General features: G+C 42.0%; 1 long non-coding RNA gene across 3 annotated transcripts in view; it reads left to right on the forward strand.

Annotated features, from left to right (window-relative positions):
* LOC124526636 (uncharacterized) overlaps positions 1–25,317 on the forward strand; it is a 55,819-nt gene that overhangs the window by 13,284 nt on the left and 17,218 nt on the right. Inside the window, exons 2-3 of one of the 3 annotated variants that reach the window (XR_006965708.1) lie at positions 14,762–14,899; positions 20,325–20,472. This is a non-coding gene — a long non-coding RNA (uncharacterized LOC124526636). Of the gene's footprint in view, positions 1–14,761; positions 14,900–17,767; positions 17,905–20,324; positions 20,473–25,317 lie in introns of those variants that run through there. The other 2 variants (XR_006965707.1, XR_006965706.1) reach the window with 2 other exon arrangements.

A 25,317-nucleotide genomic window follows, 5' to 3' on the forward strand; every position in this document is an offset into this window, starting at 1 on the left:
TTTTTTCATATCCTTTGATAAACTGGTAAACATAAGTAAGTGTTTCTTGAGTTCTGTGAGCTGTTCTAGCAAAGTGTTGAATCCAAAGGGGAGGAGGTCATGGGAACCTCCAGTTTGTAGCCAAGTTGGACAGAAGTTGTGGTTAACCTAGGGACCCACTACTTGTGAGAGGCATATCAGGCGGGGAGAGGGGACAGTGTTATGGAACTGAGTGCTTAACCTTGGGGGATCGGACACTATCTTCAGGTAGACAGTGTCAGAATTGAGTTAAACTATAGAACACCCAGCTGGTGTCACAGAATTGCCTGGTGGTGTGGGGAAAGCCCACACAACTGGTGTCCCAGAAGCATTGTCAGTGTGGTAGTGGTGTCAGAGTAATGAAGAAACAAAAGAGGAGGATTGGAGGTTTTCCCTACACATTACTCAAAGTGTGGTCCACAGACCAGCTTCATGGACATCATCAGGAGCTTCTTAAAAACGCACAATCTCAGAGCCCACTCCAGAGCTGCTGAACCAGAACCGGCATGTCAATAACGTGGGAGATCCGTACACACTTTAAAGTTGTGAAGCACTGCCCTGGATGATATCATCCACTTGCACATGTAGAAACTATGCCTCAGATCCTCTCAGAGTCCACATGTGGATGGGGTACAAGAGGGACAAAGTCCTGGGAACTTGGAGAGGAACAGGAGAAAAGGGGAGGGAGAGGGAAGCTGGGAGAGTTTGAGGGAGAAACAAACTTCATTCTTCTCCCTTTTGCCAAAGATTGGCTCTGGGCACCAGCCTTCAGAGTTGAAGCCAAGAGACACATCATCTAACTATCCAATTTCAAATAGGAACTGTGGGTTTTATCCAACTCCAGAGTGAGGCTGATATCAGCGACACTGGCCCAGCAGACCAGGACCCCCGCTTCCCGATTCCTGGCTGATCACAGCCCTGGAAGTACCGTTTAAGAAACTGACAACTGGCCTTTGAAAGAATACGTCATATTCACTGTTGTTTCCCCTTGAATGGAATCAATGCTCTGCCTTAAGATTTATTTCCAGCCTGACAACAATGTTCAAGACATGTAGGTGGGGGGAGAAAATCCTAACTTTAGTAGGCAACGATGACACAGCCCAAGATTCTTTCTGTTTAAACCTCCTTGTGCTAAGGCAGTTAGATAAATGCAGAAGAGAAGCAGGTAAGTACCCGGCTTTGCAAAATAACACTATCTCATTTGCAGAAGATGGGTGAAGGTCAGTAAATAGCACATTTGAAAACAAGCCATATCTCTGGGCTCTTCCATTCCTAGGCATTCTGTCCTAATGACGAATTTCTCACTGGGAAAGCAGGAGATACTGGCATCATGGGAATGGGGGCAAACCAGCACTGGCATGGCTCTGTTGTGTCTTCTCTGGGTCCTACTTTGTCCAGCGATGAGATTGGTCAGGGATCAAAGTCCACCCGCACACGCACCCTGTGTTCACACCCTTCTCTGGGTAAATACCACTGCTCTGTATCCTTTTCTTTTCCACTCAGAGAATCCGTCTTGATGACCCAAGAAATCCAGGGCTTGCAGCCAGAAGCCGTGCTGTGGACACAGGGCTTCCTCTTGGGCAAACAGCCGCACATGACAACACAGAATTAGAAGTAGAGCCAGGGCAATGCGTCTCACTCACCACTCTCAGAGCTCTGAGACAGGCTGCTATTAATCACCCCAGCCACATCTATCAGGCTTTTCTCATTTGGCCACGGTTCATAGTCACAGATGCACAGCCAGGGTCTTCTGTTAAATCAAATCCAACAGTTCTATGATAAGGATGACACAGGTGAATGGGGGCAAGAATGTATGTACAATCTTAGCTATGTGTCCACACTACTAAAAAAGGAGAGAAAGGAAATGTCTGTTGACTACCAACCAAATGCCAGATTATTAATTTCTCTGTCTTTCTCTGTCTCTATAGATATGTGTGGGTGTGCTCGCGTGCGTGTGTATGTGTGTGTGTGTGTGTGTGTGTGTGTGTGTATGTATGTATGTATAAAATCTTATTAAGCTTCACGATGGGCCTGCATGGAAGTCAGTATTAACCCTGTTTTCAGATGAGGATATTGAGGCTCAGAGAAGTTAAGAAATATATCTAAGGTTACACAGTTATTAGTAAAGAAGTTAGTATAGAAACTCAGGTTTAGGAGACTGGCAGAAATAATCAGAATAGAGAGGAAGATGAATAGTAGGGAACTGAGTCAGAGGGCATGGAGAAGGTGAAAAGAGAAAGAAGGAAAAAGAAGGGGGAGGGGAAGAATAAGAGGAAAAGGCCAGGAGCAGAAGCAAACTACTTTTATAACCACAGTTCTTACCCTGGGGTCCCACTTACAGGCCGCTTTGCCACTTATAGGCTGGTGGCTTGGTACAAATCACATAACCACAGTCTCTTAATCTGTAAAGTGAGGGCAGTAACATCCAGCCACCTGCTTCACTGGCTTGTTGTCAGGATCAAATAAGAATCTCTGTGCAAAGTTCTGCAAAATTAGAAGTGCTGTACAAATGGAAGCTCTTCAAATGGTGTTCAAAGGATGTATGAGAATCAAGAGACCAGGTCCTTGGTATAAAGTGAAGGAGACTATCTACCAAATGGTTAACAGAGCAAGGAACCCCTACTTCAGCTTGGGAGCCAAGCTGTGAGAACCTGCAAGTCTTATTTCACATGGAATCAACCCCACATAGGGAGAGGTGAGCCAACTGACTCCAGTCCTTTGCTCCAGGTGGAGATAGCAGAGAACCAAGCCTGCTGATCATCTTTCCACTGAGGTTTCAGAGAGTGGAGACCGCCCCTCTCCCAAATACTGTGTGGGAATGAAGGGTAATCACCTCCTTTCTTCCTGGGTCAGGACAGTATCACCAAGTCGTCCAATGCCTGTGTTTTATGCTTTTATTAATGACATCCTGGGAAAACAGTGAAAAGTGAAAATGTAGTGAATGTTGGGGGGTGGGGCAGGGCAAGACGTGGAGATCTGGAAGGAAGGAAACAGAAAATTTGGATGTTAATCCCATTTACGTGACACAACTCCAAAATTGAAGAATACTGAAGAAGTTCTTACTGAAATAAAGTCCAGGAAAAAGAAACCAGAGAGGAATAAATTAGTTGGAGAAATCTTTCTTCTGTTTTTTATAGGGCAGAGTACCAGAAAGGAGGAGACTAATTTGAGTAGTTTCTCTGAGGTGAGAACCATGGAGGAATTTTTGACAATGGAGCTAAAGGCAGTGTTGTTTGGCCTGAACTGGAAACAAGGCCTGAGTCTATGAACTTTGCTCAACCAAAGAAGACCAAAAGCTGTAATTGTCAATATCCACCTGTTTAGTGTGTGTGTCAGGATTTGTGATTTTTTTGGTGGTGCTGGCTGAAAGGTATTAGAAGGAAGATGCTACAGAATGAAGGAGAAAAGCCCGTGTCTAAAGATATGCTCCTGGGAAGAGATAGCAGAAAATATCTCTTTGCTTTTCTTTCCTCCCTTGGGAGGGATACGGTGGACTGAATGGTGTCCTCAAACATATGGCCACATCCCAATCCCTGGAACATATGCATATTACCTTATTTGGGGAGAAGAGTCTTCGTGGACATGACTAAGTTAAGGATCTTGAGATGAGGAGATCAACCTGGACTGTCTGGGGGGCCCTAACTGCCGTCACAAGTAGTCTTAGAAGAGTGAGGCCAAAGGAGATTAAATAGACACACAGAAGAGAAGTCGATTTGAAGATGGCGATAGAGACTGGAGTCACATGACTTTAAGCAAAGGAATGCCTGGAGCCACCATATCTGGAAAAGGCAAGGAAGGATCTCCCCCTAGAACCTCTGGAGGGAGAGTGGCCCTGCTGCCACCTTGATTTCAGACTTGGGCCTCCAGAACTGTGAGAAAATCCATTTCCACTAAGTCACCAAATCTGTGGTAATTTATTACAGCAGCCATTGGAAATTAATGCAGATTGAATAGGAAAAAGTTACCCAGCAGCAGAAACAACTTCAAGTCTTTTGACGTCCCTCTTAGGTGCAGGACTAGGATGATTTGCCAGAACCAGGAGGCAGCGGTATCGACCAGCACACTGTGCAGATCCTGGTGGGGAGTTGCGTTGGGGAGGAGACCTTATCACGAATGGTCTCCTCAGAAGTGCTTGCTGACACAGGACCCATGGAGAGAGCTGGATTTTCAGTACCCCACCGCCACTCCAGGCTCTTCGTCTATAGAATGGAAGGGACAAAACCTACCTCACAGGCTTGTTAATGTGAGGTCTCAGGCACTTCACAAAGCCTTTGGCTTCCTGAAAGGGCTTGGCAAATGTTCATTGCTATCACTGCCCAAGATCTAGGTAAGAGCTATAGGACAGGTCCATCTGACCTGGGAGGCGTGATCTTTCTGGAGCCTGAGGCTGTCTCGTCATGCAGGGCTCAGCCTGTCCCTGTGAAGGCACTAAGTTCACAAAACACCAGGTCTGTGCCAGGTCTTGCCTGCTGTTCTCAGGAACTACATTTCTATGCTCCCCAAATCATAAGGGCCGGAAACCTATGAACAGTATTTCTCAGACTCCCCTGCCATCTTGGTTCTAGTTTAGATTCCATCCATAGGAGGCCCTCACATGAGAGCAGGTGGCAGGTAGAGGAAATTTTTTTTTTTTTGGCTCCAGCATGCATGGCAACAATCTAAGAGCAGTGGTAGAGGCAGTTCCAGCAGCAGAGGGATCCTGCAGGGCAGCAGCTGATGCAGGCAGTAAGGGTGCGAGATCTGTGGGCCCAGAGGCCACGGGGCTGGAGGGCTGGCTGCGGTGCTGGGTCTCTGAAGCACATGACTCCTCCCACCCTCATTTTCACTCCTGCTCTCCCAACCACTTGGAAACTTTCCTCCCTGTATGAAATCCCTTTTTACTCGAAATACCTACCATGACTTCCATTTTCCTGACTGAATGTGTCACCAGAACATCAGTCTTCTGCAGGGACACAGGGGCCAAAGCATGGAGATGTTACGGCCCCCAGAAGGCTTCCTCTCCCAGGAAGTGCCACCTAACATTTTCAGTTAGAGCTAAGTCTTAAAATGAAAATATACCAGAGGGAGCTATCATTTTGGCTTGAATACCTTCAGGGATCATTGTTTGTATTAGAATCTGTCATTAGAGAAAGTTTGGTAAATAAGGATGAGGGAGAGGAGTGCAAATAGCACCAACACAGAGAGAGGAAGCTGGGTGAAAGATGGAAAAAAGAGAAAATCCTTCAAAATGAGGAAAAAGCACCACTGATGAAAAGTACAGTTTTTCCCAGGTAGCCTTGATTACTTCATTTTTTAAATTGTGGCAAAATATACTTAATATAGAATCTACCACCTTAGCCATTTTTAAGCACACAGTGACATTAAATACATTCACATTGTTATAACAAACATTACCACCAGCCATCTCTAGAATTTTACATCTTACCAAACAGAAACTCTATACCATCGCACAGTGATTCTCCATTTCCCCTCTCTCAGGCCCTGGCTACCACTGTTCTACTTTCTGTCTGCATGGATTTTACTACCCTAGGAACCTCATACAAGTTGAATCATATAATATTTGCTTTTTCGTGTCCGGCTTTGCCATGTAGCACAGTGTCTCCTAGGGTTCATCCATGTTGTAGCATGTTTCAGAATTTGATTCCTTGTTAAGGCTGAATATATTCCATTGTATGTATGGACCACATTCTGTTTATCTACTCATTTGTCAATGGACATTTGGGTTGACTCCACCTTTGGTGATTTCAAATAATGCTGCTATGAACATTGATGTACAGATGTCTGTTCAATCCCTGTTTCCAATTCTTTTGAGTAGAAATTTCTACGTCAAAGTAGACTTGTTGGATCACATGGTTATTCTAGCTTTAATTTTTTGAAGACCGCCATACTGTTTTCCACAGCACCTGCAACATTTTACATTCCCACCAGTAATGCACCAAGTTTCCAACCTCTCTACATTCTTGCCAACATATTATTTTCTGTATTTTTTAAAAAAAATAATAGTTATCCTATTGGGTGTGAGGTGGTATCTCATTGTGCTTTTGGTTTGCATTTCCCTAATGATTAGTGATGTTGAACATCTGTTTGTGTGCTTATTAGCCATTCGTATATCTTCTTTGAAGAATGTAACTTGACTTTTTACAGGAATTAAAAGGAGAATAAAGAGATTTAAGTATGCAGAAAGAAAGAAATGTGTACCCCTCTCCCCATATGAGCTTCAGAGACTACGAAAACCAATTTTTAAAAGAATGTGTGAGATCACATTCCTTACATATACTGAGTGCAAATGAATGCAGATGGGGCTTTTCTGCCTAGTCAAATAAACTTAATCAGAAAGCAGATTCCAATATAAATTCAAGCAAGTTGTGAAACAAAATGCATAAAAGCACGTCAATTTCTATTGAGGGATGCATAAAACCCTATAAAAATAAAATTCCCCTTGTCATTCAAATTATGATTTATATGTGTCTGGTCTTCAGACAATAGGAAGTTGCATTTTAGGCTCATGGACAAGGGAGGAGGGGCAGATGTGAAGGGAACAGCAAATCAGTGAAAAGAATAAAAAGAAATGCTTCCTGACCTCTCTTTTTCACATCACACTTGATGCCCTCACAAGTGATACTCAGAACTGTGCAGGAGAGAATGTTCTCTGGGCGCAGTGAGGAGGAGGATCGCCCGCTCCTGCTTGCTGAGGGCATTTGTCTGGGATGGGCGCGTGGGAGACAGTCTGTCTTCAAATCTAGACACAAGAGAGATCTTATTTTCTTTCATAATTCCTTTTCCCCCCTTCTTTTTATTTTTACGCTAAAGTGTGTGCATATTGTTCAAGCATCTGGGACGTGATTCACCATTACGCTCTACAGCTTTTATTAAGCTTTGTGCCATTCACAAAAGAATAACAATGAAATTAATTAATGGCCAAGTTTATTTGAATCTATATTGCATCAAGTTTCTATCTCAATGTTCTTGGCCAAATAAAGAAAAAAAGATGCACTAGTGCTAACAGCTAACAGAGTAGCTGATACTTAGCAGATGCTTGACATTTATGAATGAATGACCACTTGGAAATTTGAACCCCGGTCATTTCTTCCCTGAGTTGTTATAATTACTTCCTAATTGCTCTCCTTGCATGACACTTAACTGCTGTCCACCAGATCATGTAACTAGGAGTCATCTTTACCTCTCCTCGCTCACGCTTCACTAGCCATCCACAGATAGGAGCTGTTATATTGTCTTCAGACTAAATCTACAACATCCAAACTAAATCCACCCCTCTCCAAACTCTCTGCCACTGACTCTGATCGACTGTAGCAGGCTTTTTTAATAGCCCTCTTTCCCAACAAACTCTCTTCATTTTAGTACATTTCATTTAGTACAAAATTCCAACACAGCGATCTTCCTTCCTAAATCAAATGACATCAGGATACCATTTCTAGAAACATACGTCACAGCAATTACAAGCCTATGTAACAGAAAGAATAGGCATGGATATGTGAAAAGTATATGAAAAGTGATGTTCATTGATCATAACTTGTAATATCAAAAATTGCAAACAAACCAAATCTCAATCTATCTAGGAATAAAAGAAACTGTCTCACAAATGGAATACTATGACAAAGAAGTAGGTCAACCTGTGTGATCTGGTATAGGAAGGTGTCTCCAACAGGGTTGTCTTCAAAGGAAAAGTTGCAGACAGACAGTAGAATATAGACAGATGGAGCATTTTGTATAGAGTGTAAACATGAATTGTGTAGGAAAGAGTTAACAAATCAGGCCTGACAGTAATCCTCTGAAAGTTCTGTTTAGCAGGTTGGACTTTGGCTGGTATCTGGGCACTTAGAATTCAGGAGAGTTCTGCTATTCCCAACTGAGCGAAGTGGCTCACTTGTGCCTAAACTGCTTATACAACCAATGTGGTTGCCCACAAACTCTTGCTTTCCTTCCGGGAGTCAGAAATTTTGGTATGTATCAGTTAGAGGCTACCTGTGTGACTAGCCCCATAAAAACCCCAGACACGGAGTCTTTAAAGAGCTTCCCCTGCAGACAGCATTTCATATGTGCCATTGTAATTCACTGCTGGCAGAATTAAGCATGTCTTGGGTGAGTGCACTGGGAGAGACCCTGGGAAGCTTGTGCCTGGCTTCTCTGAGTTTGTCCTTTACACCCGCTCCCTTTGTTGATCTTGCTGCAAATCTTTTTCACTGTAAATAGATCTTGTGAACATGATTATATGCTAAGTCCTGTGAGTCCTCCTGGAAAACCATAGAACTTGGGGGTGGTCTTGGGGGCTCCCAATACACAAACACATAACTATTGATACATGCATAAGAAAAAGTCTGGAACCATTGAAGATTTTTCATTTTAAGTGGTGGGTTGAAATTGTCATTTTACCTTTATTATATAATATTTTCAATGCAATGGGAATACAACTGAGTTTTAATTCTGTGTATGTGTGTCTTCAGTGATTGGCCAGGTTGTAATGATCACTTACATGTATGTCACCGCATCATGATGAGTCCTTTGGGGCTGGGGTCCTGTCTCCATTTTTGAAACATCTCGCATGACTAGCAGTGGGCAAACCACATGGTGCATACTGAATTTGAAAGAAAAGCAAACAGAAGGACATGGAGATGATGTAGAGAGAACCTGAAAAGCATATTTTCATGTAGAATCTCCTTTCAAGTTTCAGATTTTCAGTACCTTTGATTCCCCAGCTTACTTCAAGCCTCCCCAATTTTTACCCCTACTTGGAAGAGATATGGAAAAGCCAAAAATAAAGAAAAAAGAAGAGGTGACATATCATTGGATGAGAATAGAAAAATAACTACATTTTAAATTTCTTCTCCCCAGAGGCAAGCAGCTAGCCCTTTCATTTAACATAGTTTATCCAAAAGAGGACAGTACGACTTTTTTCTCAAAGAAACCCCTGCAGCAACATGACTGCTATATCAGAGAAGGACATCATATATGCAATAGCTAAGATATAAAACAAATGTAGAAACCTTTTACATTTTCTTCCTTTTGAAGGCTCGGTTTCGTAAGAATGATTAAATACCTGAGTAACCGTAGGGTACCACTTCCTGAAGATGAGCAAAATCAAGTGTTTGTTCATTGCCTTGGGCTATACTAATACAGAAGTGTTTTCTGGGTGTTTTGTTAGTTTGTTTGTCTTGTTTTGTTTTTAATTTCACCTGATACATAAGAGTAAACCATAATAGATTCAAATTCTGGCACTGACTATTGAAGACTTGTCATAGCGTAGATTTCGAGGGGACATAAATAATTAAAGAAACATACAGCAATATGCGACTACTGAGTAAAAAGCGGGCTGGGTCCAATATACTTTGTTTTGAGTTTTAAACTGTCTTTACTTGGAGTCTATAATTCAAGCTGGCACTGAATCAGTATTTTCTAAGTTTTCTCTTGCTTTTTTTTTTTTTTTTTTTTTGAGAGAGAGAGAGAGAGAGTGGGGGAGGAGCAGAGGGAGAGAAAGAGAATCTTAAGCAGCCCAACACGGGGCTCCACACAGGGCTCGATCATGAGGTCATGACCTGAGCCAAAATCAAGAGTCTGACACTTAACCAACTGAACCATCCAGGTGCCCCTTCCTACTTAGTCATAGATATGCCATGTATTATATAGACAGTCACAAACTGAGAAGGCACAGAAATGCATACTTCACATATGTGTATGAATATTTTATCTCCATGTTAGAGCCAACCTGTGAAAATGAGTATATTGGAGCGGTCAGGCTGGCCTTATCCAGGATCTGAGAATAATTTAGAGGCACCGAAACTATAATTTAAAAACCATTAAATTCCTCCCTGAGCTACTGCTACTATGGGCTTCCAGCCATAGCCTTGAAAAGGTTTTTTTCCTGGTGAAAGATCAGAGCCTGTTTTACATGCTGACGCTTTGTAAAAATGTGAATCCATCTACTCTGGTTATAGAAAGTCAGAGTTCACTTGACATTTTCATTACTAATAGTCATTTTTCAAACGAAACTCATACTTCAGTGGATTCTCAGTGGTCATAAATGGTTGTCAGAACTTGTCCAGGGTTCATCTAGATATTCCTTTGAGATATACTTATTAACAAGTAGACAGCTTTCTTCCATGTGCCATAATATATAGCCCACATGTGGTCAAATAAAAATAGTGTGTATGTGTGTGTAATTATCTCATAGCTCGATGACAGGTGACTTCTTTTTTAAAAAGAAGGGTGGGGGAAAAGTTGCCTGGGCAGGTTTTGGTCAATTCTCCCCTGTCCTTTACATATAGGTTTAACTAATTGATGACAAACAAAGGCTTAAAATCAAATACCTGGGTTTAGAATTCAATGCAATACAAAGTAATTGAACAATTAAATATCTGAGTAAAACTCAACAGGCAGTGACTCATGCATGTATTTTGGGGAATAACAACCCCAGACAAAGGAAGTAACACATGCAAAGGCCCTGTGGCCAGAGTGAAATGAATTAGAAGAAAATAGCAGACAAGTTGTACAGAAAGGAAAGGTCCCAAGGGGACAGACTTTATAGGACCTTGAAGCCATTGTATTTTGGCTTTACCCCATAGGAGGTAGAAAGCCTTTGGAGGGATGGTTTTAAGCAGAGAAATGACATGATCTGATTTAACTTTAGCTGCATCACTTTGCTGCATTGACTAGACCACAGAGCAGCACAGGTGGAAGACAAAAGAAGCTGTCAGGAGCTCCTACAAGAGATGCTGGTGTCTGGGTGCAGGGTCGAAGCAGTAGAGGTGGCAAGAAATGTGAGGACTCTGGATGTGTTTTGAAGATAGAACCCTCAGGATTTGTTGACCAGTAGAATGAGGGGTGGGGGAAGTTTTGGTCAAGAACAAATGGAAGAATAAAGCTGGTATTACTAAGGCTTCTTCGTCTAATTTCTTTTCAGTGAACTTTCTAGCTTTTCGTTTTCCTGGAGTTATAAAGACACAGCTTCAGTGACCAATGGGCCGGCAATCCTAAAAAGGGCAATTCCAAAGGTGTGTCTAGAGACTGGCCCGGAACTGCCAAGCTGCAATCAATCTGAGCCTGGGTCTATGGTGTACCCAAGGCACCAGGACAGGGGAGGGAGGACAGAGTCACTTTACCCAAAGAACTGAGGCATTTCCCAGAAGAGCGGTTTCCACAAGAGTAAAGAAGTATGAGTTACCAGACCAATGACAGTCAGTCCTTAGCAATAGAGAGGGGAAGTGGGGAGTACTTTGAGATTCGGCAAGTGCAATGTCTGACTCTGACGTTCTTTCCCAGCCTGGACCTCCCCTGACTTCTGCCTGGGTCCCAGAGAGAGAGAAAGATGTGAATAAAGCCTGAAAGAGTTTCCACTAAATCTCGGTAGGGCCCCTGGCTTGAGCTATACCAAATTGGAACCCTCCTGTCAAAGTGTGGCACTGGCTGTGTGTCCTGCTTCCCACAGTCCCACAGGGCTTTCTGGGGTCCACCAAAAAGCAGAAATACATGTCAGACTGGGCTCACTCATCCCTGAATGCAGGGCACCCCCTGGGAACTCCCAGAAATCCATGGTGGCAACCATGCTGGACCAGAGAGCCTGCATTTGGGGCCTGAGATAACACCAATGAAAGAGAGTTGGTAGGTCTTCAATTGCATGGTGATTTCTTGGGCTGGGGAAGGCCTGCCTGCCCATCTCCACTCAGACCTTGGAAGAGGAGTGGCAGCCCACCCCTAGCTGGGATAGCCCCTGGCTTGGCCAGGGTAGCCATTGCCAGGGGCCAAATTTTAGAAACAAAGGGATTGTGAAAATCCACGTCTAGCAAGGGAGATTTCAAAAGCTCAAACACTGAGACTGGAGTGTTTTTACCTTTTTTGAAAGTGCAACAATATTGGAATTCATTTTTTTTTTTACCCCTTGAGTAAGGATTAAGTTGCAAAGTGAGAGCAGCTATGATGCTGGAATGAGGTGAGGAGAAAGTGGGCTCAGGGCACACTGAGTCTCTGTTCTGCTCCTAGCTGCCATGGGATACCCAAGCCTTAGGATTCATGACCTCTGTGTCATACGTAAATGTGGGGTGAGAGACTTAGCAGGCAGGACCCCTGTTCCCCCAAACCTCCAAAATGCTTCCACCCACCTCCAGGGTCATAAAATGCTTCTCACGGAATATGCTGATTTCACCTCTTCAAACAGGTAAAGGGGGGTTTAAACTGCTCCTGGGACCCATCCATCTGGAAGCGTAAATAACAAATGGCTCCTGACAGGGTGTTGGAATGGTCCATGAAAGAAAGAGGTGTAACCCTCAGGAGCAAATTGAGGTCAGCCAGTTCAAGTTCCAACCTCGATCCCAACTTCTAAAGATCTTGGGCAAAGTATTCAACTCAGCACAGTGGATCTCAGCCTTGACTATACATTAAACTCACCTGGAGAAATTTTTAAAATCCCAAAGCCCAGGCATTATGCCAATGAAATCAGAATCTGTAGGGGTGGGAGCAAGGATCAGTATGTTTTTTAAAGCTCTCTGGGTGATTCCAACACACAGCCACTGTTAAGAGCCATTAGTTCTCAGGCTCCCCCACCCAGGCAACTAAAACAATCTCCATGGGGCCACATTTTACAAAAACTCCTGAGTGCCTACCATATGCATTTAGAGCTGACAAACATAGACTCTTGTTAGTAATGAAGTCATCATGCTAAACTCACCAGGCTATTGTCAGGATTATGCGAGATAATGTATGTAATGCTCTAAGGTAGTCCTTGGTTCTTAATAAGCATTTAATAAATGATAGATATTATTATTATTTTAATTATCATTATTGCTGCTGTTATTATTAGATACCACACAGGAAGAAAAGGAGGCAAGGAGGGAGACTGGAGGTCATAAATACTGACTTAGGGACATTCTAGGCTGGCCACATCTAACTCCACTAGCTTTTGTGTTAGGCTTAGCATGGCCCGACAGGTCACAAGAGCCATGACCTGGCAGCTTGTCTAGAAACATCTCAAATTTCAGAACAGATCCCTGATCTTTGACCAGAGGCTCCACTCATTCTGCCACCTTTTGTGACTTGGTTCTGGAAGAGGAGGTCAAGGAAGGGAGCATGCTACCTGGGTCTGGTCTGGAAGTTTGAAAGGAGGCACCTAGCCAGACTGCCCACCCTTTGGCTTTGCAAATCTACCTCCACACTAGCCGCTGGGTACGGCCGAGGAATTGAATTAAAGAAGACAGTTTATTTGTAAAAGGCTAGTGACAGCCTGTTCCACCTGTGCTGTAAGTGAGCCCTAAGCGGGATTTGTAAAAAGACAAGACAGCGGAGGTCACCTGGGAGATGCGGAGATGCTGGGTCTGTGGGGACCTCCTTCTTCCACCCGGCAAAGGCAGAGGCAGAACTCTGGACTTCGTCTTCCGGCCTCTCTTACCGGCCTGACTTCTTTCTCCACGTCTCCTTGAAATCAGGCAGCTACCGCCTGCCCACTACTGTTGGCTTGGACAGACTTTCTGAACCTCGCATACCTCATCCAAATATTGAACCAATAAGATATTCTTTGAAGTCAACTTCACGAATGAGGGACTCCTTCAACAACTGAATCAAATGCAGTGAAAGGAGGCAATGCAGCTGCCAGGCCACAGAAGAAAAGCCCAGGGCATGCCCCCTCAGAGGCTGGACTCTCCAACAGACCAGCGTTTCGAAGCTGGAGGCTTCAAGGGCATCCCAACAGAGTAGCATTGGCTCAGTTTGAAGAAACTCTTCAGGGAAGAACGGATTTGTCCTGCCCTGGCCACCTGGAAATAAAGCCTTTCTACAGTGAAGACACCAACTTGTTCTCAAGGCCTCTGATCATTAACTGCGTGGACTCCAATTGTGGCGAGGGGGCAAAATTTGCTTGTGATCTGAAAGGCCCATCGCAGGCCGCGGGCCCCAGCCGTGCGCTTGCAGGAGGCGCTGGGTTTAATGACTGTTCACTAGGCGATTACTAGGAATTAATTCAGCAGAGAAGATAATCAATAGATGGCCCACTGAGAGTGGTCCATTAAGGTAGAACGGCTCGTCTCTTCAGGTGTGATAAATAGTGCATTTAAAGTATTCAATACCATAATAAAGGTTGTAATTAAATGAGGCAAATTGGCATCTTAATAACTGCATGCTTGAAAAGATTTAAACTTCAGCCTGAGACACAGAGTAACATTCATAATCCCTCAAATGGGTTTCCTTTCTAGAAGGGAGAAAATAATGTCTGACTCTTCTCCTGAGAAGCTGACAGGGCAGATCTGTCCCCAGATCTTTACAGAGTTAAAAGTGAAGAGGTGACTTTGAGCCCCTGCCGCTGTGTCTTTTGTTCTGTTTCCCTGCTAGCTTAATTATTACCATCCTCCTCGTGGGAAGAAGGCAGGCAAGAAGAGGCCTGGGGGAATGCAGCACAGGGACCCGGGAGCCCCAGCAGTATGCAAATCAGTTAATACAAAAATCACTTCGCGGAAGTACAGTAAGGCTTCCCAGACCAAATCATCTCCATTTCTGCTGCTTATTATTAAAAAGAGAAGCACTTGCTGCTACCATTTGTCCTTTCGCCCTCCCTCATCCTTTCTCGAGTCTGTGCGCCCGTGTGTGCATGCACACACACATGGATTTAAAATCCCATGTTCTCCTGCCCCTGTACGTTCTGAATAAAATTTTTTCAATGCAAATTTCAGATACATATTATAATTACAAGTCATCTGTTCAGCGGTTTGCAAAACAGATACAGTTTGTTCATTTTCCTCCCATCCAGGAGGTGTGTGTCAACTGCTGGACATTTGAAAATGGCTGCTGACATTGTCAAACATCCCCCGAGGTTTAGGATTATGAGTCTAAGAAGAGATCCAGTAAGAGAAAGAAAGAAAATGCCTTCACTTTCACATTTCTCTGCGTAAGTGCACACTGCCTTTGATCCTCATCTATGTGTGGACAGTGTTTATGGACAATCACATGTTAATCAGTTCCGTCCTGGGAAGCCTTTCACCCTGTGGACACAGAGTGAGCCTGTCAGAATACAGCCGAGCTCTCCCTCTCTGCCATCCCGCCCCCACCCAATTCCAGTGTGCACCCAATCACTGCTCTTCTGCATTCTGAGTATTAAATTTAGCAATCTCTAGTAGAGATCACAGATTTCAAGAGTGAAACAAAATGCTTGTGGAGACCATAAGGGAGGCTTTTAAGCTTAAACTGTTATTAAGTTTAACTCGATATTAGATGAAAATATCTTGCTTTGTGGGCTGGTAAGATGACATATATATACATATATATATATATATTTGTACAGTCACAGTTCTTCTCAGTGCCTTTGGGCACAATGCTGTCCCAAGACACAGAGGGGAGAGGAGCCTTCGCAGGCCTTCTCTCGGCTTGCCCTCTCCTCTGAGTTGAGCCTGGAAGAAGAGAGTTTAACCATGCCAGCCAACTGTCAACCCAATGGCAGAAGTGAATGGAGCAAGTCCCGCACTTTACATAAAAATCAAATCCTGCACTTTTATATGATATATAGTGACTGACCAGTGTGTTTAGGACATTTAGCTCTTTAGAGCTAAAAAAAAAAAAAAAAAAAACCAGAAAGGATGCTTCTGGCAGGGCTGCCTTTGTGCAAAGTATTGAAAATTTACTCCTCTGGGTCAAGACTTGGTCTAACCCTAACCACAGCCCTCAAGGTTGCCCTTTCCTCCTGGTGGACACAGCTGGTATGCCAGGAAGGACTCACTGGTGGTGCAGGGAACTTGGGCAGGCCTGCAAACACCACTTGTCCCCTGGGCTGGGTGCCCTCAGGGGTGGCTCTGACTCACCGAGTTGCACTGAGATCTTAGTGAGCATACCGAGCCCTGGGGAGATGAGGGTGAGCACCGGGAGTCAAGGTTGGTCTGGCAGGCCTGGGCCAGAGTGGAGGGGTGAGAGGCAGGCCTCTAAATCCTGGGCCCAACCAGAATTTCTGCAGGAAGACCCCACTCAAGCATAAAGCAGCACAACTCGTGTACTGTTTTGTCTATCTCAGGCTGCAACGTCATGGCTAGGCAGGTTTCTGGGGATAGAATATTGCAGATTTTGCAGCCTCAGCTGTCAGAAGAGGTCCACACAGTGATCACAGTTGTCTGGAAGCTTCTCCTGTGTTTGAGGTCAGAGCAGCTCAGAAAGCTTACCCAGTCACACCCTCTTCAGCTTTCCCAATTCCTCACTGCCACTGTGGAGATCAGATTTCAAGTCCCTGGTGTCCTTCTTCATTCATTCAACAAATATTTACTGGCTGCTAAGAATGTGCCAGGCCCTGTGTTAGGTGCTGCAGAAATAGTGCTAAGTGAGAAAGATACCTATTGGCCCTGTTCTCCTGTACTTTAATGCCTAGCAAGGGAGACCAGACCCTAAATAAATACAGTAAAACCTTGGATTGTGAGTAACTTGTTCTGAGAGTGTTTCACAAGACAAGCAAACATTTCTAACAAATTTTACCTTGATAAATGAGCAATGTCTTACAATATGAGTAGTACATGATGCAAAACAACACATGATCACAACTGAGCCAATGGTTCTTGAAATTGGCTTTGATATACAAATGCTTTGGATTATATGCATGTTTCTGGAATGAATTATGCTCACAAACCAAGGTTTTATGTAATTATATAAGTAATAGTTTGTTTTAACTGGGTAATTGGATCAAGTGCAATGCCATTGTCCTCCAAGGGCTTGGCCAGGCCCAGGATTCTTGACAAGCTTTCCGAAGGAACTCGGACTTAATTTGGAGAATTGCAAATGTATACATAGAGTCAGAAGGATTGGCAGACAATCTGGCTACCCTATTCCTAGTGCACAGACAAGTGCATTGATATGTAGAGTCAAGAGGAAACTTGCCCATGATCAGATGGCTTATTGAGCCCTCAGATTAGTTCGAGAGCCAAACCACATGCAAGAGCATACAAATGTGTAGCCTAACATACACTTCCTAATTATATTAGTAGGTAGCAAGAAGTAGAGGGGTGGAAAGTCCCACAGTGACTGTGTTTGATTTTGGAGTGCCTTTCTGCATAACCATAACAATCTTGAGTGTGGTTAGAGTTCTGGGAATTCCCTTCAAATAAAATGATGAAACTGATCTGGAATGGCCTGACTCACAGGTTGCTGGGAAGCTGTCCAATATCTCTACCCGAGTCCTTGCTCAACTCTTCTGTTAAGCCTGCATCTTCTTAGTAAAGAGTATTTCTTGGTGTCAGAATGATAAAAGACTTCTTCCTTACCCCACCTTTTTCTTGGAGACTCATAACTCACATTCAGGGAAAGTATACAGGGAGAGTTTTATTTCAATCAAGCTACACTTGAACTAACCTAGAGGAGATGATTCCTAGTGAGTAACTAGAGTGTCTCCAAAACAAATATCTAATGTACTTTTTGAGGACTCTGCCCCCATCCAAGAGGTCTGGTATTACCAGGAGGATTGGGAAATCCCCTTGAGGGCTGGTTTGCTATAGCTGACAGGAAATTTCATAGTGCTTCCCCCTTCGATGGTTTCCAGAGGCCACTTATTAGGCTGAGTAGTCCTATAAACCCATTATTTTCACAAGATGATTTAAATTGAGCATTGGTAGGACTGTTTGAAGATACTTTTAATGTAGTGGTTAAAATTGGATGATGTTACAGTCCCAGTGAAGCTTATGCTGGCAGGAGTGATTTAAATATTTAAAGTATTTAAGTTGTTTAGGCTGTAAAAACTGTGCATTGAAATGTTGTGAATGTGGTCAATTTCCCCTTGCAGTCATGCTCTGGCTCGGCCTCAGAGGTCTCCCTGATCTCACAGTTTCACTCCATCAAAAGAGCCCCTAACCCTGGGGCTGTTGGAACAAGAGGATCCAAGGGACAAATTTCAGATTTCTGTCTCCTTTGTTCTCTGGAGCCCAGGTGAATGTTCATATATTTTGCTGCCACTAATGGAACTCACCCAAGAAGCCTACATCTTTTATTTCTTCTGTGGAGTCACTCATGGAATAGTCGATTATTGAGGTCTAATGGCAGTAAAAGTTTGCATAAGGGCAGCTTCCCCACCAGATATCATATTCTCCTTTCCTGAACCAGTGTTACTTAATGGCACACAACTAGATTGAAACAAGTCTTGTAGGGTGACACAGACTCCAATTAGAAATGTAAAAGATTTTGAAATGGGCAAAAAGGATTAGTGGGTATGCTGTCTAGGGGTCATCTCCATCTTTCATTGTCTTTGAGCTATTTTACAGTTGCTAAAGGTATAGAAAACTATTAACAATGCAAATGATTCTTATCCATAGAAATGCAGACAATTTCTGTCTACCCGAATGTAGTTGATTATTGCCCTGTGGATAGTCACCAATTTTTCATGTATTTCAGTATTCCTCATTGCTTATAAAAACATTTGTTCTGGATTCAGTAACATCTTCTTTACTTTCTCATTAATTAATGAGTTAAATGAAATCTTTGACACATGTACATTCTTCATTTGTCTGAGTGTCATGATTTAAACTATCCAAAAATGTTAGCCTTTAAAATAAAGGTAAGCTCAATCTCATACAATACAGCTGTGGAAATATTTCTTAATATGGATTGTGATGATTATAAACTAAAAAACTGTAACAAGTTCACTTCTATAAACTGCCTAAGATGATAGCAGAAAAGAACACTAAAATAACTTAAATACTTACTGAAAAAGCTCTGCAATTTTGGGTTCCAACAGACAGAAAAGGCAAGTGAAACGGTCATATCAGTGGGTCAAGAGGATGGGGCCCACACTCTGGCTGGGACTTCTGGTCATCATTTCCCATGTCATAATCATAGCCATTAGAATGTTTGCAAGTCCAAAAATGGTACTCCAACACGAGGCAACCTTATGGACCACTTCCTATTACAGAATTATGTTACCATAAACTGTTGCCTGCCCAAGAACTCATAGCTATTGCAAGAGAGCAAAATTTGCCACTCCCAAATGTGTCATCTTGGTATGTGGACTATTTTAGGCTGAATATGTTTAAGAAACAGAAGGCTCAGAAAGAATCGTTGACCTTCTCCTAACTACCTAAGAGAATTTACAGAGAAGACCTGCTACAATATGGGAGCTAACACAATAGATAACTATAGAACAGTCTGAGCTAGGGGTAGTAGACAGGGAGGCACCTGGAAAAGTCTGTTTGTTAAAATTACTCTATATCCCATTGTTTCTGGAAGTCCCAGCAAATATTTGTTTACCAAAAATTTACTCTTTTTCATCATCCCTGTGAATTGTTCTCCTTCCCTTTGAAGTTCCAGACCCTTCTCTTTTCTTTAGCTCTGGATGGCATATAAGCCTCGATTATCTGACTGCCTGTGGGCCTCATATTCTTAAGGAGCTCCCCACCAGACACACAATTAAATTTGTTTTTCTCCTCTTAATCTAATTTCTGTCATTTTAATTGTTCAACCAGTCAAAAGAACTAAGAGGAACAGGAGGAAATTTTTTCTTCCCCAACACTACATAAGACCTTCCATGCTACCCAGAGGAAGCAACTTCCTTGATAAAAATAATAAGACCTCATGTAGAGAGAGACAACACAATGACTTAATCAGGTCTCTTTTTTTCTCCTCTGTCTTCTTTTTTCTCTGTCATCTCATCTTTACTTTTGTTTACTAAAATAAGAAAAGTGAGGAAAGGAAGAAGTGCAACAATCACAAAACTTAGGCTATAAGTTATTGCATTGATTCTTGGTTTGTTCTCACCTGACTTTAGGAAAAATATATTTACTATAGATAAAATTTAAGGATGCTCACTTTTGGGTTTGATGTTCAAATCCGAGGAAGACATTAGTTATTCCGCAAAAGAGAAAGGATTACCAAACAGTAGGATGCTATATATATAATATCTATATTATATATATATGTATATATAATGTATATGTATGTATACATGTGTATGTATACATGTATACATATGTATGTATGTAATGTATATGTATATATATATGTATATTATATATATAGCATCCTACTGTTTGGTAATCATATATATATGTATATATATATATAATGTCTAGAAGAGTATATGAAAAATTAAGTATCTCTGATTAATTACAGGTAATTTTTATTTATTATTTTATTTATTGTTAATTTATTATTATTTATATATTTATTATTATTAATCTATTGAGTTTTTTCTAATTTTTTTCTAAATCTTCTATAATAAACCTGAATTATGTTTATAACATGAGAAAAAAATTAAAATAGTTATTGAGTTTAGTATACAGGCCTTTTTGATTTAGCAAGAAACTTATGTGGGTTACCTTCAGTGATGGACTTTTTTTTTTTTTTTTTACACAAAGGGAGACATCCCATCAAGTTGTTTCATCAGCTGGATTGTCATTACTCTGGACCTGGAACTTTGAAGACCAGGATATACAGCATGTCTCCCTGAGACTAACTTCAGTTAAACAGTAATATCTTAATGGGGCTGTAGCCCTGGGAAATGATGTATGTTTTAACTCAGAATTTATCATAGATCTATAATTTTTGAACAGCAGGGAAATGCTTTCCAGGTTGTATTCAGCCTTAAAAGTTGCTCTTTGCTGACCAATGAAGGAGGAGGTTTCAAAACCTTTCACATACTATGAAGTTCAGAGAAAGTTGAAGCTCAGAGATAGGGAGATTGAGATTTTTTTTGCAATTAATATAAAAATTCCTAGGATTAAGGAAATGACCAATTTGCAACAGATTGCTATCTGAGTGAACATATAAGAGGACTGGCAAAAGATAGAAAATCAGCATGGCAATCCCCAAGAAAGAACAGGAGCAGAGATATTTTACCATTTCTTAGGAGGAAGAGATTGGATTTTAACATCAGAATCACACTGTATATTTTATGTTGAATGGTCCATAACAGTCTCCAGTAAAAGCTTACGTCCTAGATAAACTGAAACTTCTGGAATGCCTAGTGGACCTATGGGCAAACTTCAAGCTGTCCTTCACATGGTGGACCAAGAAGCTTCACGGCATGGAAAATTGATTAGACATTTTAAGGGGACCACTAAACTTTGGATCTAAACATCTTTAAGCCAAAGGAAAACAAAGGTTACCTCTTAACACCCTCCTCCCATCTGGCCCAGACAGTGAACAAGATGGGGCAAAATTCCCTCCTAGAGAAACAGAAGAGTTGGGGTCAGAGCTCGCTCAGGCATGAAAGTTCAATGGCTGATGCCAGACTGACTGCCAAGCCAGCCCCGGCTGGACCAGTTCCATGAGGGAGAGAAGGCTGGGAGATAAAGAGCAAGTGATAATAACAACAGTAATAAGGAAACATGCAGAGTATCTAAAGGACCAAGGTAGCACAGTTGTGAAAACTTAAAGTATCCCTTGGGGAGGAATTTCTTCCATTTCACTTCAGAAAGAGAAGTTTGCTATGGAAAAGAAAAAAGACAATGATGACACATTGCAGATCAAGAGAGAATTTGTAGCAAAGCAGGCAGTCGAGGAAAATGGAGTCCCACGGGCTCTGCAGGGGACTCCTGTGGCAGTGACCTAGGGACTTCTTCCTCTGGCCTGTAGTGTGGTAGGCAGTCACAGGGAACAGGCTATTTCTTTCACTGTCACTTGTGTGGCATGCTGTAGGTCCGCCCTGGGATCAAAGAGGCAATTAGCGAGGGGTCAGGATCCTGTAGCTCTACCTGGGGACAAGCCAAGGAGTTACTCTTTTATTTCTCTTACAAAGACTGAGTTGTGGTGTGGTCTGGGCAAAAACCTTTCATCTAGTGGCTTTGACTACCTTTAATTATATATTCTGTTGACACTCACAAGTTATATAATAAAATAATTTCTTCATGTAGTGTTGGACATCTTAGCTAGATGTATCCAGTTGAACATTTCTGTGAGCTCTCTAGCACCACATTCATATAGGAGTATTGGGAAGATAAAATAGTTTCACCTTTAGGAAAGCAATTTCACAATATACACCTCATGAATTTTTAAAGTACTTTTATTCTTTGTCTAGTAATTCCATTTTTTGGAAACATCCTAAAGAAATAATGCTAAATGCTAAGATAAGTGCACAGAGATATTTATTATCATGTTAGTTATAAAAGTCAAAAGGCTTCTATTAGTCTTAGTGCTTAAAAATTGGAGATTGGTGAAGTAAATTATGAAAATCCATTTTACGGATGTAACAGAACTATTAAAACAATGTGTTTATGATAAAATTTTAACAGGGAAAAAGCAAGCTAGTGAGTTTAATATACAATATAAACTCTTGGCTATATAAATAATATACATTATGTATAGAAATAACGAAATAGATTAAAAATTCTCTCTGATAAGATTGTTTGATTTTTATTACTTTCCCTTTATTTTTTTATATTTTACTTTTTTAAGTTTCTACATAAGCAAGTGATTAATTTATAATCTTAAAAAAAGATACTGCAGATGCCTGGGTGGCTTAGTCAGTTAAGCACCCCACTCTTGATTTTGGCTCAGGTCATGATCTCACGGTTTGTAGTTTGAGCCCCACATTAGGCTCTGTGCTGACAGTGTGGAGCCTGCTTGGGATTCTGTCTCCCCCCTCTCTGCCCCTCCTCTGCTTCCTCTCTATCTCTCTGCCGAAATAAATAAAAGTAAACTTTAAAAAAAATGCTGGGATGCTTGGGTGGCTCAGTTGGTTAATCATCTGACTCTTGATACCAGCTCAGGCTGTGATCTTGGTGTCACAAGGTAAATCCCTCCTGTCAGTGCAAAACCTGCTTTGGATTCTCTCTCTCCCTCTTTCTCTGCTCCTCCCCCACTTGTTCTCTCTCTCTCTCTCTCTCTCTCTCAAAATAAATAAATAGCCATTTAAAAAAATGAAGAAAAAATGCCATGTGTGTATGTATGCATGTGCATATATATCCTATGTACACATGCACACACACACACACACACACACACACACACACACATATTTGGTGCCTTGACAGGAAAGCAGCCCACCCTTGCAAAATGGCTGCAACAAATGTTCCAGGCTTCACATTCTTTTTTTTTTTTAAGTTTATTTATTTTGAGAGAGAAAGAGCACGTGAGTGGGATGGGGACAGGGAGAGAGGGGAGAGAGAATCCCAAGTAGGCTCTGCACAATCAGCACAGATCCCAGTGCAGGGCTTGAACCCATCAACCATGAGATTATGACCCGTGCTGAAATCAAGAGTCCGATGTTCAACCGACTGAGCCACCCAGGTGCCCCCCAGGCTTCACATTCTTATTGCTTTCCCTTTTCTAGTTTGAATAATAGTTGTAAATCTACTTTTTCTATTCCTTTTCTTCCCTCTCCTCATGAAAAACTATACACACACCACATACACAACACACACAAACTCAAACCCACTGTTGGAGCGGAAAAATTTTTATCTACCCTTCAATGTTCTTTTGGCTGGTCTAAGAATTAAGTTGACAAGAGACAGATTAACAGGAGAAAATAAAATTTAATTACGTATGTGCAGGGTCCATAAGAATATGAGGCCCACAGGCAGTCAGGCATTTGAGACTTACATGCCATCCAGAGCTAAGGAGGAGGGGGCAGGGAGTTGGGACTTCAAAAGGAAGGAAGACAATTCGCAGGAAGATGAAAGAGAATAAATATTTGGTTTTAAAAAAAACTTTGCTTGGCTATACAAAAACAATGGGACATAGGGAGGAATTTTAACAAACAGACTTGCTAGTTTCCTCCCTGTTTGCCACCCCTAGTTCATATTACACTGTAGTTATATATGGTGATAGCTCCCTTCCTGGAACAGGTCCTCCATGTACATTCTTTTAGGCATTCTTTTAGGTCATGGGACTTTCCTGAGCCTTCCATTCCTTAAAAATACTCAGCCTAAAATAATCGACATGACAAAGAGACACATTTTGGGGTGGCAATTTTGCTCCCTGACAATACCCATACACGTGACCAAAATCTATGTGGACAGAGACCTGAGATTAAATAGTATCAAGTATATAAAATGCCTTCTCTAAATGCTTTCTCTCTCTCTCTCTCTCTCTCTCTCTCCCCTTTCCCATACTTTCTTCCTTCCTCCCTTTTTATTTTTAAACTTTCCTCTTAAGTATCATTTTCCATTCAGAGATGCCCAGAGAGAAGGAATAAGATGGGCATGGGGGAAGGGACAGCGAGGCAAGCAGATTTCCTTGGCAGGATTAGAGTGGTTCGTGTCAGCAAGCAATGAGCCAAAAAGCTGCTGAGATGAGGTCCAGGGTGAGTTGGAGAAGAGCCTGGGAGGCAGATAGCTTGGATTAGATGAGACAGGCCATTTGGATCTCCAGTAGTTTCCCCAGCAGGGAACACCAACATTCCAGAGAAGACTGACTGTAAGGAAGGTCCCCGGCCAAGTGCAGGTCCAGCCTGGGAGCCTGTCCTCACCTTCAGAGTGCCAGGAAACATGGGAATGGCACAGAATTCTTATTTTTCTGCGGGCTGAGTGGGCTATTTTCTCTCCCCTTTCCCACTATACTGGTTTCATGTAAAACAAAGGTCATGGATTCAAATGCCTTAGGATTCAGCCATTATATAAGTGAGGCAGGCCAAGTGTGATGAAACACAGAGCGACAGGAACTGCAGCCCACCGGGAAATGTTTGCTCTCTGAAGTGGTTCAGCACAATCTCATGCCAGCACTTCTGCTCAGCAGGTATGAGGCTAAGGGTTGCAGGTCTTCTAATTTTTCCAGGGAAATTGAAAATCCAGAGAAGCTTGGAATTCTCAGTGTGTGTGTGTGTGTGTGTGTGTGTGTGTGTGTGTAAGAGATATCATTTTTTTTAATGTTAGCTCCATTTAAAAAAAAAAAAACAAAAACATAGAAACAAATATAGTGTAGTGTAGACCAAACAAATATATAACATGTTTGCTGACTGGATTTAACTTATGGGCCATTGGTTTGGGAATCTCTGAAATAAAACTATGTAAGACTGCCTCCTTCTTTCCCATATGACTGGTAAGAAACATGGTGTCTCTTGTAAAATGACAGATATTTAGTTCCTATTATGTGCACAGCATACCCTGGATACCGGGAGATATACTAAGCTGTTCTCTGCCTTCTAGGAGCTTAAAATATTATTGAGGCAACAAGACATTCACTCAGGAAAGTCAGGTGATAGTGTTATGCAGCATACTGATACCAAGGCCAATATTGGTAAGATAAGATATACCAAAGTCACCTTAAAAACAAAGAATGGCTTTTAGATCTATATCAAAACTTGCCTATATAGTAAAACCAGTGGTGTAAAGGTATCTAGGGTATTGTTCACTTTTATATTCCTAGCACTTGGCACATAGTAAATGATGTTCAACAAATATTTCTTGAATA

The sequence above is a fragment of the Lynx rufus genome, unplaced genomic scaffold, assembly GCF_022079265.1.
Source record: "Lynx rufus isolate CCGP_SWC_20201006 ecotype Redwood Valley unplaced genomic scaffold, mLynRuf1.p SCAF_5, whole genome shotgun sequence".
NCBI classification, from domain to species: domain Eukaryota; kingdom Metazoa; phylum Chordata; class Mammalia; order Carnivora; family Felidae; genus Lynx; species Lynx rufus.